This window comes from Vulpes lagopus, chromosome 10 (genome assembly GCF_018345385.1).
Source record: "Vulpes lagopus strain Blue_001 chromosome 10, ASM1834538v1, whole genome shotgun sequence".
In the NCBI taxonomy this organism is placed as follows: Eukaryota; Metazoa; Chordata; class Mammalia; order Carnivora; family Canidae; genus Vulpes; species Vulpes lagopus.
The window spans coordinates 106192522-106204389 of record NC_054833.1 but is presented as its reverse complement, the minus strand read 5'-3'; the positions used below and the strand labels follow the sequence as shown (position 1 = coordinate 106204389).

Below are 11868 nucleotides of genomic sequence, written 5' to 3'. Positions count from 1 at the left end.
AAATGCCACAGCCTTTATGAGGTTGGCTTCATTGGGGATCAGAAGAGCAATCAACAGTAGATGAGATTCGGGTCCTCACAGGTCCTTCTAGATAAATTCTGCAAAATGGAAATAATGTGGGATGTTCCAGTTAGAGAGAATGGGGTGAAAGATTTCTTATGTAGCTTGGGTAATTGAGGGCCACTTTTAAAGGTTTCCTGGGGATCAATTCCTACATGGGGTTTCTATAGCTAAGTTCAAGTTTGCATTAAAGGTGGGTTTGAGGGATCCCTGGGTGGCGTAGCGGTTTGGCGCCTGCCTTTGGCCCAGGGCGCGATCCTGGAGACCCGGGATCGAATCCCACGTCGGGCTTCCGGTGCATGGAGCCTGCTTCTCCCTCTGCCTGTGTCTCTGCCTCTCTCTCTCAATCTCTCTGTGACTATCATAAATAAATAAAAATTTAAAAAATAAATAAATAAATAAAGGTGGGTTTGACTCTAGAAACCACCACCTGTGGTGTAAAGCATTCTGGTATACCTCAATTAGAAGTATCAGCTACTTGGAATTGTGAGGCTCAGAAAGATACGTCCTGATGGCATATTTTACCTCCAAGATAGGAAAGTCAAACTGGATGGGATATTGTAGATGGTAATAATAGATTCTATTATAGTTAGTATTTTTCTTATTCTTCTAATATTTGCTGAGTACTTATTACAGGTCAGGCATTGGGCTATGTGCTGTGCATGTGTTTGTTATCCACACGTTATATATGCTATCCCGGCTTTCTCTCATTATACAGGCATAGCTTGGAGATATTGTAGGTTTGGCTCCAGACCACTGCAGTAAAGTGTATATTGTAATAAAGTGGGCAAATAAATTTTTTGGTTTTTCTAGTGCATATAAAAGTTATGTTTACACTATGCTGTAGCCTATTAAGTGTGTAATATCATTGTGTCTTAAAAATGTACATAACTTAAGTTAAAAGTACTTTATTGCTAAAAAATGCTAACTATCATCTGAGCTTTCAGCAAGTCATAATCTGTTTGCAGGTAAAGGGCCTTGTCTTGATGGTCAGGGTGGTCGTTACCAAAGGCTGGGGTAGCTGTGGCAGCTTCTTAAAGTAAGACAACAATGAAGTTTGCTGATCGATGGACTCTTCCTTTTGTGAATGATTTCTCTGTAGAGTGTGCTGCTGTTTGATAGCATTTTACCTATCGTAGAACTTCTTGTTTCATGTTTCCTCCTTGAGAGGATATTAGTCCTCTCAAACCCTGCTGCTGCTTTATCAACTAAGTTTATGTAATACTCGAAATCCTTTGTTATCATTTCAATGGTTTTCATAGGATCCTCACCAGGAGTGGATTCCATCTCAAGTCTTTGTTCATCCATAGGAAACCATTTCTCATCCATTAAGGTTTTATTGAAATTTCAGCAATTGAGTCCCATCTTCAGATTCTACTTTTAATTCTACTTCTCTTGCTGTTTTACCACCTCTGAGGTTACTTCTTCCACAGAAGTCATCCGTGAGGGTTGGAATCAATTTCTTCTAAATTCCTGTTTATGGTGGTATTTTGATCTCTTTCCATGAATCACAAATGTTCTTGATGGCATCTTGATGGCATCTGGAATCCTTTCTAGAAGATTTTCAATTGAGTCTTCCCAGATTGATCAGAGGAATCACTATCAGTGGGAGCTATAGCCTTGTGTATTTCATAAATAATAAGACTTAAAAGTCAAAGTTGCTTCTTGATCCATGGGTTGCAGAATGGATGTTGTGTAGGCACGGACACATTAACCTGTTGTACATCTTCATCAGAGCTCTTCTTGCTGACTAGGTGTATTGTCAGCAAGCAGTCATATTTTGAAAGGAATTTTTTTTTCTCAGCAGTAGGTCATAATGAAAAGCTGAAAATACTCAGTAAACCATGTTGTAAACAGATGTGCTGTCATCCAGGTTTTGTTCATTTACAGAACGTAGGTAGAGTAGATACAGCATAATTTTTAAGGGCTCAAGGATTTCCATGATGGCAAATGAGCTTTGACTTCCCCTTAAAGTCATTAGCCCTTAAGTAGCATTAGCCCCTTAAGAAAAAGCCCCTTTAAGAAGCTTTGAAGCTAGGCATTGACTTCTCCTCTCTAGCTATGGAAGTCCTAGATGGCAACTTCTTCCAATAGAAGGCTATTTCATCTACGTTGAAAATCTGTTGTTTAATTTAGCCACCTTCATTAATGATCTTAGCTAGATCTTATGGATAACTTGCTGCAACTTCTACATCTGCACTAGCTCCTTTACCTTGTGCTCATATGTTATGGAAATAACTTCTTTCTTTAAACCTCGTGAACCAACCTCTGTCAGCTTCAAACTTGTCTTTTGTGGCTTCTTCTCCTCTCTCAGCCTTCACAGAATTGAAAGGAGTTAGGGTCTTACTGTGGATTAGGTTTTGGCTTAAAGGGATGCTGTGACTGGTTTGATCTTTTATCCAGACCACAAAAATGTTCTTCATATCAACAATAAGACTGTTTTGCTTTCTTATTCCTGTGTTTGGTGCAGTAGCACTTTTAATTTCCTTCAAGACTTTTGCTTTGCATTCAGAACTTGGCTAACTGTACAAGAGGCTTAATGCCTTTTGACATGCCTTCCTCACTGAGCTAAAACATTTCTAGCTTTTGATTTAAAAATGAGAGATGTGCTCCTCTTTCACTTGGACACTTAGAGGCCTTTGTGGGGTTATTAACTGGCCTACTTTCAATATTGTTGTGTCTTGGAATATGGAGGCCTAAGAAGAGGAGAGAGGGGAATAGCTAGTGGAGCGATCAGAACACATGCAGGGTTTATCAATTAAGTGTGCCGTCTTATGTGGGCATGGTTTGTGGTGCCCCTAAACGATTACAGTGGTAATACTAAATATCACTGGTCACAGATCACCATAACAAATATAATAATGATTAAAAAAATTGAAATATTGAAAGCAGTACCAAAATGTGACAAAGAGACACTAAGTGAGCAAATGCTATTGGAAAAATGGTACCAACGCTATATTGCTCAATACAGAGTTGCCACAAACCTTCATTTTGTTAAAAACACGGTGTCTGTGAAGCACAATAAAGCAAGGTGTGTCTGTATTAGAGATGCTCCCTAAAACTGGTGACTATCATCCTACTTTGAAATATGATTTTTAAGCAATTTCTTCAGAGACTTTGGAGTAAGCCTAATGGATTGCAACATGATAAATACTGGTGTTCCAGTATTATGTGGGCTGTGATCTGTACTTTTAAGAAGTTATGAACTAGCGATGGTCAGAAGTGCTTCCAATAAAGAAGTGCTAAGCTTCCTTTGAAAAAAAACCTATTATAAATTTTAAAATTTGTATAGAAAGGCATCTTTACAAAGGCTACCTGCTGAATAATTTTTTCATTAAATCATGAAGACCCCAAGATTACGTCTTCATATAAATCCATAATAGTTTGCAGCCATCCAAATGATCTAGCCAAGTTTTAGGTGGTATTTATTTTTTTGTTTTAATTTTTGAAAATAATTACCATGTGTTTGGTTTTGGTTTTGTAGGCTTATAGGAATATGGAGGATCTGGCTGGCTGGCTGGCTGGTTGGCTGGCTGGCTGTTTGTCTGTCTGCCAGTTGGCAATGGTGGTGGGGGAGAAGTAACTTGTAATAGTTTGTCTGATTTTATTTTTTTTTAAAGATTTTATTCATTTATTCATGAGAGAGAGAGAGAGAGAGAGAGAGAGAGACAGGCAGAAGGAGAAGCAGGGTCCATGCAGGGAGCCCGACGTGGGACTCAATCCTGGGACTCCAGGATCACACCCTGGGCTGAAGGCGGTGCTAAACCGCTGAGCCACTTGGGCTTCCCTGATTTTATTTAAAACAAAGAAGCTAATGAAAAAAAAATGAAGATACAGATCCCACTTAGCTTTCCCATCACTCTGTCCTCCCTACAATTATATACGTAAAATTGCAGATATTACTCGCAAGGAGGAATAACTGGGCCAGCAGACTCCAATGTTATGATTAGAGAAGGCAAAATCACTTACAACTTAAGAGTGATACCCAATAATAGAAGATTGAAAGAAATGAATTGGTACAATGAGTTAAATTAAATTCAGCACAACTAATAGTAGATTAAGCAAACATTACAAATTAAAACCAAAGCTCCAGACAAACAAGGGAACAAATCTTGCCTGGAGCTGAGCTGCCGAGAGACCCATCTGATAGCCACGATGTGTGCCTTCACTCAGGGAAGGAGTCCTTGACTCCTTATTGGGGCTGGGGTGCAGGAAAAGGGAGGAAGCTGTGCTAAAAACCACGGGCATAGCTAACAAAGAGGACTCCTGGTCCAGTGCAAAGAGCCCCGGCTATGTGATGACTGCCACAGGAGGGGCTTGTGGAGGAGGGTCTGCCTCAAAGAGCTTGAGGCTGGTAAAATTCCTGAAATGGGTGGGAAGAAGGCTCCAGATTTTGGCAGAGAGATGGGGGCATATGTCTGCTGCATTTGGGGATTGCATGATTTGCCTTTTTTCCTTTTTAAGAAAAGTTTTATGGAAATATACATTACAGAGAAGTGCACAGTTGGTAAGTGTATAGTTTAATCTGTGTTTACCTGTGCAGCCAACATCCAGATCGATAAAGGCAATGTTACCATAAACAGGGGCATCCCAGGATGGCTCATCCCCAGGACACCTGGGTGGCTCAGCGGTTGAGCGTCTGCCTTTGGCTCGAGTCCTGCATCAGGCTCCCTGCGAGGAGCCTGCTTCTCTCTCTGTGTCTCTCATGAATAAATAAATACAATCTTTAAAAAACAAAACAAACAAACAAACAAAAAAACAGGGGCATCCCTACTGCTCCTGGTCACTGTCCCCTAAGGATAACCATCTTGCTAAGAATCTTGGCTTCCTTAGCAGTGCTTTCTACCTCCCACCCAAACATTAACTTGTAATGAAAGAAATAGAGGTGAGGAGGGAGAAGGAGAGAGGAAGAGAGGGAATGGCCACACAGAGAGTAGAGAGAAGCTGATTTGTTCTGGGAAAGGTGCTAAAGATTCCTGGTTGGGAAGCTGAATGTTTTCAGAGCCAGAAAGAAAGACTGGATAAATCTTGGTGTTTAATTTGCCAGCTCTCTTTAAAGTGGATTCATTGGGGGCCCAAAGCTGAATGTTCCCAATAGGACTAATACCTTCCCCTTAGCACAAATAACGCCTTACAGACATTAACTCATTATTTCATGTGGTGCCCAGCGAGCAGTATATAAGTATTAGCGTGTCTGCTTTACCAGTTAACAGGCGTAGAGAGATCAGGGTAGCTCCCCATTTTATGGGTTTGCCCAATGAGTTGCTGCTCTGTCGAGCACCCAGGTGCTCAGTAGATCTGTTGGTCATCTCACAGCCTTCATGTATTCATCTGTTCATTTTACTTATTCATTCATCAACCATCTATGGAGCTGTCTTTCTGGTACTGCATGGGGCGCCACGGAGGATGCTAAAGTACGTAAGATGTCGTCCTTACTTGAAAAGAGATAATTCTTACAGGGTTAAATCCTAAATGCTGTCTGAGGGTGGGCAGGTAATACAGATGGGCAAGCTGGTGGGGAGCGGGGGAGGACTGTGGCGCTCTGGAGATGCCTGCCCATCTACTTATTATAACACAGTAGCTGCCCCAAACATACATGTCGAGGATGAGGATTCAGTTCACAAGCCTTTCTGGAGGAGGAAGAACACAATTTGCTACAGGGCAGTGTGGTGAATACTGCAGGAGAAGCATAAGCTGCATGATGGAAAGTCAGGAGAGCTATTCAGTGGGACAAAGGGACAGAGGAAGGGCTGGAGCAGTGGACATAAGAGCATCCTGGGAGGAGGTGAGAGGGCTTAAAAAGACAGATTTATGGGGCACGTGGGTGGCTCAGTGGTTGAGCATCTGCCTTGGGCTCAGGTCATGATCCCGGGGCCCTGGGACCGAGTCCCACATCGGGCTCCCTGCAGGGAGCCTGCTTCTCCCTCTGCCTGTGTCTCTGCCTCTTTCTCTCTCTCTGTGTCTCTCATGAATAATAAAATCTTTTAAAAACAAAATGAAGACAGATTTGTGACTATGAGCTCCCAGAGTGTGAAGCCAAGTGGAGGCCCAGCCTATACTTGGATGCCTCCAGTGATAGGAAATTCAGTACCTAGAGAACTCACGCCTTTGGAGTTCTCTCCACTGCCTGGTTAGTAGGTGAGTTGGTGGCAGTTTGGTGGAGAAGACACCATAGGCTTGGAATCAACCTATCTGTGTTTGAATCCTAGATTCTACCACTTATTAGTCACATGACTTTGGGGGAAGTTATTTAAACTTTCTGTGGCTCAGTTTACTCATCTTTAATGGGTGATAATAATAGAATTTATAGCAAGGATAGAATGTAGATGAAAAGCTCAGCACAGTGTCTACATGTAGGAATGCTCTGCTAGAGTTGTTCCAACACAACTGGAGCCAAGTGAAGCTTGAGATTTGGATAGGGCTCTCCAAATGGTGATAAACCACTGAACCTCCCAAAAGACCAACATCTAGAGGGAACAAAGTTGTTCTAGAATGGGTAGCCCCATTTGTCTTAGCAAGGGAAGGGATTGAAGATCATCTTTGATGCTTTCACTAGTATGCTCTATGGTCCTGACGTGTCCTAGAAGACCTAGGTTGTACCTCTCATTTACGGATGTCACAGAAGTGGCAAGTGAGAGCCTTGCACGAGGTAGACTCAGGTCTCTCCAACTGAAGGCTCCCATTCAGGAGAAAGGCAAGAGCTAAACACACATTCTGGATTGGTTTTCATCATATTGAAAGGACAGAGATATTAATTAAATGTCATTAGAGGGTGAGATTCTGATAGTTTTACACCATAATGAGGATCTTAGGTGCTTGTGTTCTGAACTTTCTATCCTAAAATGTGTGTGTGTGTGTGTGTGTGTGTTTAAGATTTTATTATTTATTCATGAGAGACACAGAGGCAGAGACACTGGCAGAGGGAGAAGCAGGCTCCACACAGGGAGCCAGATGTGAGACTCGATCCCAGGACCCCAGGATCATGCCCTGAGCCAAAGGCAGACACTCAACCACTGAGCCACCCAGGCGTCCCTGGTTTGTTTTTGTTTTTGTTTTTGTTTTGTTTTTGGTTTGTTTTTATGTGTGTGTGTGTGTGTGTGTGTGTGTTTAGAGAGAGTGTATGTGTGTGCTGGGTGGGAGGAAATGGTGAAAGCAGGGAGGGGCAGAGGGAGAAGGAGAATCTTAAGCAGGCTCCATGCTGAGCATGGAGCCAGCACAGGGCACAATCTCATGACCCTGAGATCATGACCTGAGCTGAAATCAAGAGTTGGACCTTAGCCAACTGAGCCACCCAGCTGCCCCTTAAAAATGTGCATTTGTAAACTTTCCTTACAAATAGAAAAATTTTTTTATTATCTCTGAAAAAGCACTTTTTATCAGGGGCCTGGATACTCCCAGGGATTGATCCACAACCTGATTATTAAGAATGGCGATAGACAGTTTGATTGCTGTCCAGCTTCATTTTTTGCAGGGCTGGGTGTGAGTCCTACAGTTCTACTTTTCAGGGGTCAGTGAGGTTAAATGGGGGAGAGGCTGTGGCAGGACTTAGGGCAGGAAAAGACTAAGCTTCAGATCTAGCATCCAACAGCCAGGACATGCAAAGGCCAAAGTGCACATAACCAAGTTTTCCTTTCTAGATTTGCTCTTCACTTTGTTGCAAGAGGTGGGGAAGCAGACATTACAATCAGTGGGTTGCAAGAAAATGCCTTTATTCCCTTGCTCTGCTACTAAGCAAGGCACACAAAGTCACAATAGGGAGGAGGGGAGAGCAAGTGGCAGCAGGGAAATCTGGGCAGGGCTTACATTTTCTCCAGACAATGTAGGGTTTTGATGGTCTGGTGATTTCTGGAAACTATTGGTAAGATCACGTTAGGTCATGGAGATTTTTTTTTTTTTTTTTTAATGATCCGAGCAGGAAGAGAAAAATCACTTTAAAACCCCCTCCATGGGTCCTGTGCATGCTCAGCCCCACAGATCAGAGCTGCGAGGGGGGATGCACGTGAAAGAGGGGAAACTGCTTTCCCATGCTGCCCACCCTGTTAAGATCCCCTATTCCACAGACTCCCCGGGTAAGTGCGCTTCCACTGTGAATAATTCAGATGATGAAGTAGGCTCAGTGAGAAGCCGCACCAGGAAACAGCTGTGTGGACTGGAGTTCATAAACCCGTGACAACTCATGGGTTTCAGAGCATTTGAGAGGACGACGGGCCTGCTGGGGCCAAGGTGAGGGGATGCGGGCCCCCTGGATTGGAGCTGTAGGCCAAGCCGCCGCCCCTCCCATCCGGGAAGGTACCTCCTTGGGTCAGGTGCATTTTCATCGCCTCTTGGGCGAGATGGCTGTAGCGCTGCCCGCTGCATGTGCCCCGTGCAGCTGACCTGCATTACAGCTTTGATGATGCTTGTCACTGAAGAGAGGTTTCAGCCTCGGGAATAGCCTTAAAGAGGCCTTTTAATTCCTCCTGGGAACTCTCTCTGCACCTTGGGATTGTGGCAGGGTCACCTCTCTTCTGACAGCTGAGGGGAGCAGGAACCTGCCATTTGGTTCCTCCTCCCATCTTTTCGGCAACCCTTGCTCTTTAGGAAACCCCACCCTTCTGCATCGTACAAATGCATTTTACAAACACAACAAACAACAGAACAGACGAGCAAACCCAAGTCAGAGAATTAGGATAGAACAAAATCTAGGCAGTGCTTTGTCATTCACCGAGTGCCATAAATTCTGCTTCCCCGAGTGGTTTGTTCTAATTCTTGAACTTCTGAATGGGTGTCCTCAGGCCTGGGTCCTTTTCCAGCAAATCATCTTAGATCTTCACCGATTTTGCCCACCCCTACCCCCCATCCCCTGCCCCTGGAAACCGCTAATTTTTTTTCTCTTTATCTATGAAGGTTTTTGTGGTGGTGGCTTTGTTTAGATTCTACATATAAGTGGTGTCAAACAGTACTTGCCTTTCTCTGCCTGGCTTATTTCACTTAGTTTAATGTCCTCAGGATCCAGCTATGCTGTTGCTTATGGGAAGATTTCCTTTTTTATGGCTTGGTAGTATTTGTGTTTGGTTCTTTATACATTCAACAATCAGGTTGTTCCCAGGTTTCAAATTTTATAAATAATGCTGCAGTGAACTTGGGGATGCAGACATCTTTTTGAGATAGTAATTTTGCACCCATAAGAGAAATACCCAGAAATGAAATTGGCAGACTATGTGGTAGTTCTATTTTAAAATTTTTGAGGAACCTCCATCCTGTTTTCCACAGCGGCTGCATCATTACGTTCCCACCAACAGTGCACAAGGGTTCCTTTTCTCCATATCCTGGCCAGTATTTGTTATTTCTTAGCCTTTTTATAGTAGCCATTCTGACAGGTAGGAAGTGGTATCTCATTATGGTTTTGATTTTCATTTCTCTGGTGATTAGTAATGCTGAGTAGCTTTGCATGCACCTGTTGGCCATTTGTTTATCTTCTGGACACTCTTTTCCAGCAGGTTCTTCTCTAAGGATGCTTAGAAGGCTGGCTTATTGCCCTTGTGGGTTGTATACTCTGAAAACTATATAGTGCTTTCTGGCTCTTGATTCTTCTTTCTTTTCCAAGCTATTTCTATGACTTTCTGGAACCAACGAATTCCTTTCCTCCCCCTAAACTAATATGTTCAAATTGTTGCCTATCATATAACGAAGGGCATGTGCTTCCAGCTCTTCTTAAATCTCTTACCATCCAGGTAAAATACCTTCAGTCTGATTGATTCCATTCAGTCAAATTCAATGGACATTTTATTCGATGAACACCAGTTGTAAAGGCCCAGACCAGGTGCTGTGTGTGTGTGTGTGTGTGTGTGTGTGTGTTTCTACCTGCCTGTCTGTCTCTTTCTTGTTTCCTAACTGTTCTTCCATCTTCTATTTACCTAAGGCATATGATATAAGGAGTCCTAGCTTGTAGAAGCTTATAGACTGGTTTCTTAACATGTCCAGATTTTCTTCTTTTTGATAATTTAAAACTGTTCAGTACTAACAGTAATAATAAGAATCTTGACCATCCACCATTAATCTCTCTGCCAAAATGGCATGAATGAAATTCAGCAGGTTTCCCTATAATAGTCATTTCTTGATTCTTCTCCCAAAGGAGAATTTGTTTAATTCTTACAATGAAAACATACTCATAATTGGAGATATGGGTTTAACCAGGTCCTCTCCTTCTTTTCCCAAAGTCTCCATCATGAAGTGTTCTCAAGAAGGAAATCGGACTGTCTTCATTGTGCACATCCCTTCCTGCCACCACCCTATTCCTAATAGAAAGGTTAATATTGAGAGGGAGGGTGACAGAGTGAGCTCCCAACCCTGGGCATTAAACCGTGGATCTCCCATTACTTATGTATGTGATTTGGAGCAAGTTATAGGCCTTGAATGTAAATGGAGGTATAATAATAGTACCAAGTTCGTAGAGATTGTTAGGGCAATCAAAATAAATGAAATAATACATGTAATGTAGCACTGTCCCTGACATAATAATGCCTGCTTGAAAGGTATGTTGGAAAGAAAAGAGAGCCTAGAATCCTGAGTGGGTGGGTAAAGTATCTTAATTTTAAAAATGTTAATTTTTGGCAGCGCTTGACAGATTATATTGATGCAGTTAATTTGGTGGTTCTAGATATTCCCAAAACATGTATTTGGATTTTCCTTCAACTTGGGTATTAGGGGATCCAATGGCTCTTGGACTGAGAATAAAAAGGAAGGGATGAAGGAAAGGTTGGGGGAAGGGAGTAGTCAGTCAAAGGGTGTTGGCCGACAGATGGACTTGTATCACATCAGGCAGGACAGGTTTGCATGATGGAAGATTATCTCTGTGCATGACTCATCATCTGAGACAGCTGCTATGATAACATAGGGACTCACATCTTGAATGCCGGTGGTTCCTGATGCCTCACTGGGAGGTGCCCAGTGGATGTGACCACTTTTCTTTCTCAATTCACAGTGCTTATTTGTATCCATTAAAAAAATTTTTTTGCACATCCTGCTTTCTTTTACAGTTACTTTATAGTTTGTGGAAGCTCGGTGCCTCTTTGCCCTGTCACATGGTGGATGGAATTGGACAAAATGTCACCATTCACTCAGGCAAGGCTCCAGTCTGCTGACAGGATGATGGATTCTTTCCAGGCCAGAGCCAATAAAACCCTAACCATGGTTAGGGCAGTGCCCAAGTTGGAGGGGTATTGCAGAGGAGAATTGGGAGAAGTTGCTCCCTTTGGTCTCATTTCCCAAAGTGGCATCTTTCACCAATTCTTAAAAGGTGCGACATTCTACAGGGAAGTTTTCAAGATGATGATGAAAAGGGGAAGCAAAGAGAAAGCAAAAGCCAATGTGAGTAGAGTCAGGGTGAAGCCTTGAGACCTTACAGCAGGATGTCACAGTCTGGCCCATTCTATGTACTCTTCTCTACTCCTACCCAACACCAACCAGTGTTACAGGCTGAACTACCTCACCACTCGCCTCCAGGGTTGCCCGTCTTATGAAAATCTAGTTGTGCATCTGCATGAGGATCAACCCACTTCTCTCTGTATTGCCCCTGAAGCCCCCACTGGACCTACATGAAGTCAAGCCATGGCCTTAGGACCCTTGGGGATCTAGCTTTGCCTCCAACTCTGATCTCTTTTCTCTCACTGTGCTGTGGTCATACAGACTTCCTTGCTGCTCCTCAAATGTGCTGTTTATATTCTTGTCTCTGGGCCTTTGCATTTTTATTCTCTTTACTTGGAGTTTTCTATTCCAAATGTTTACTTGGCTGATTTCCTTCCAGTCGGTTATCACATTTACCTTCAC

The 11868-nt window shown here is 42.8% G+C and overlaps 1 pseudogene; it reads right to left on the bottom strand.

Moving 5' to 3' along the window:
- Nucleotides 1-1003: 1003 nt before the first annotated feature.
- Nucleotides 1004-8378, bottom strand: LOC121500969 (annotated as a pseudogene).
- Nucleotides 8379-11868: the final 3490 nt, after the last annotated feature.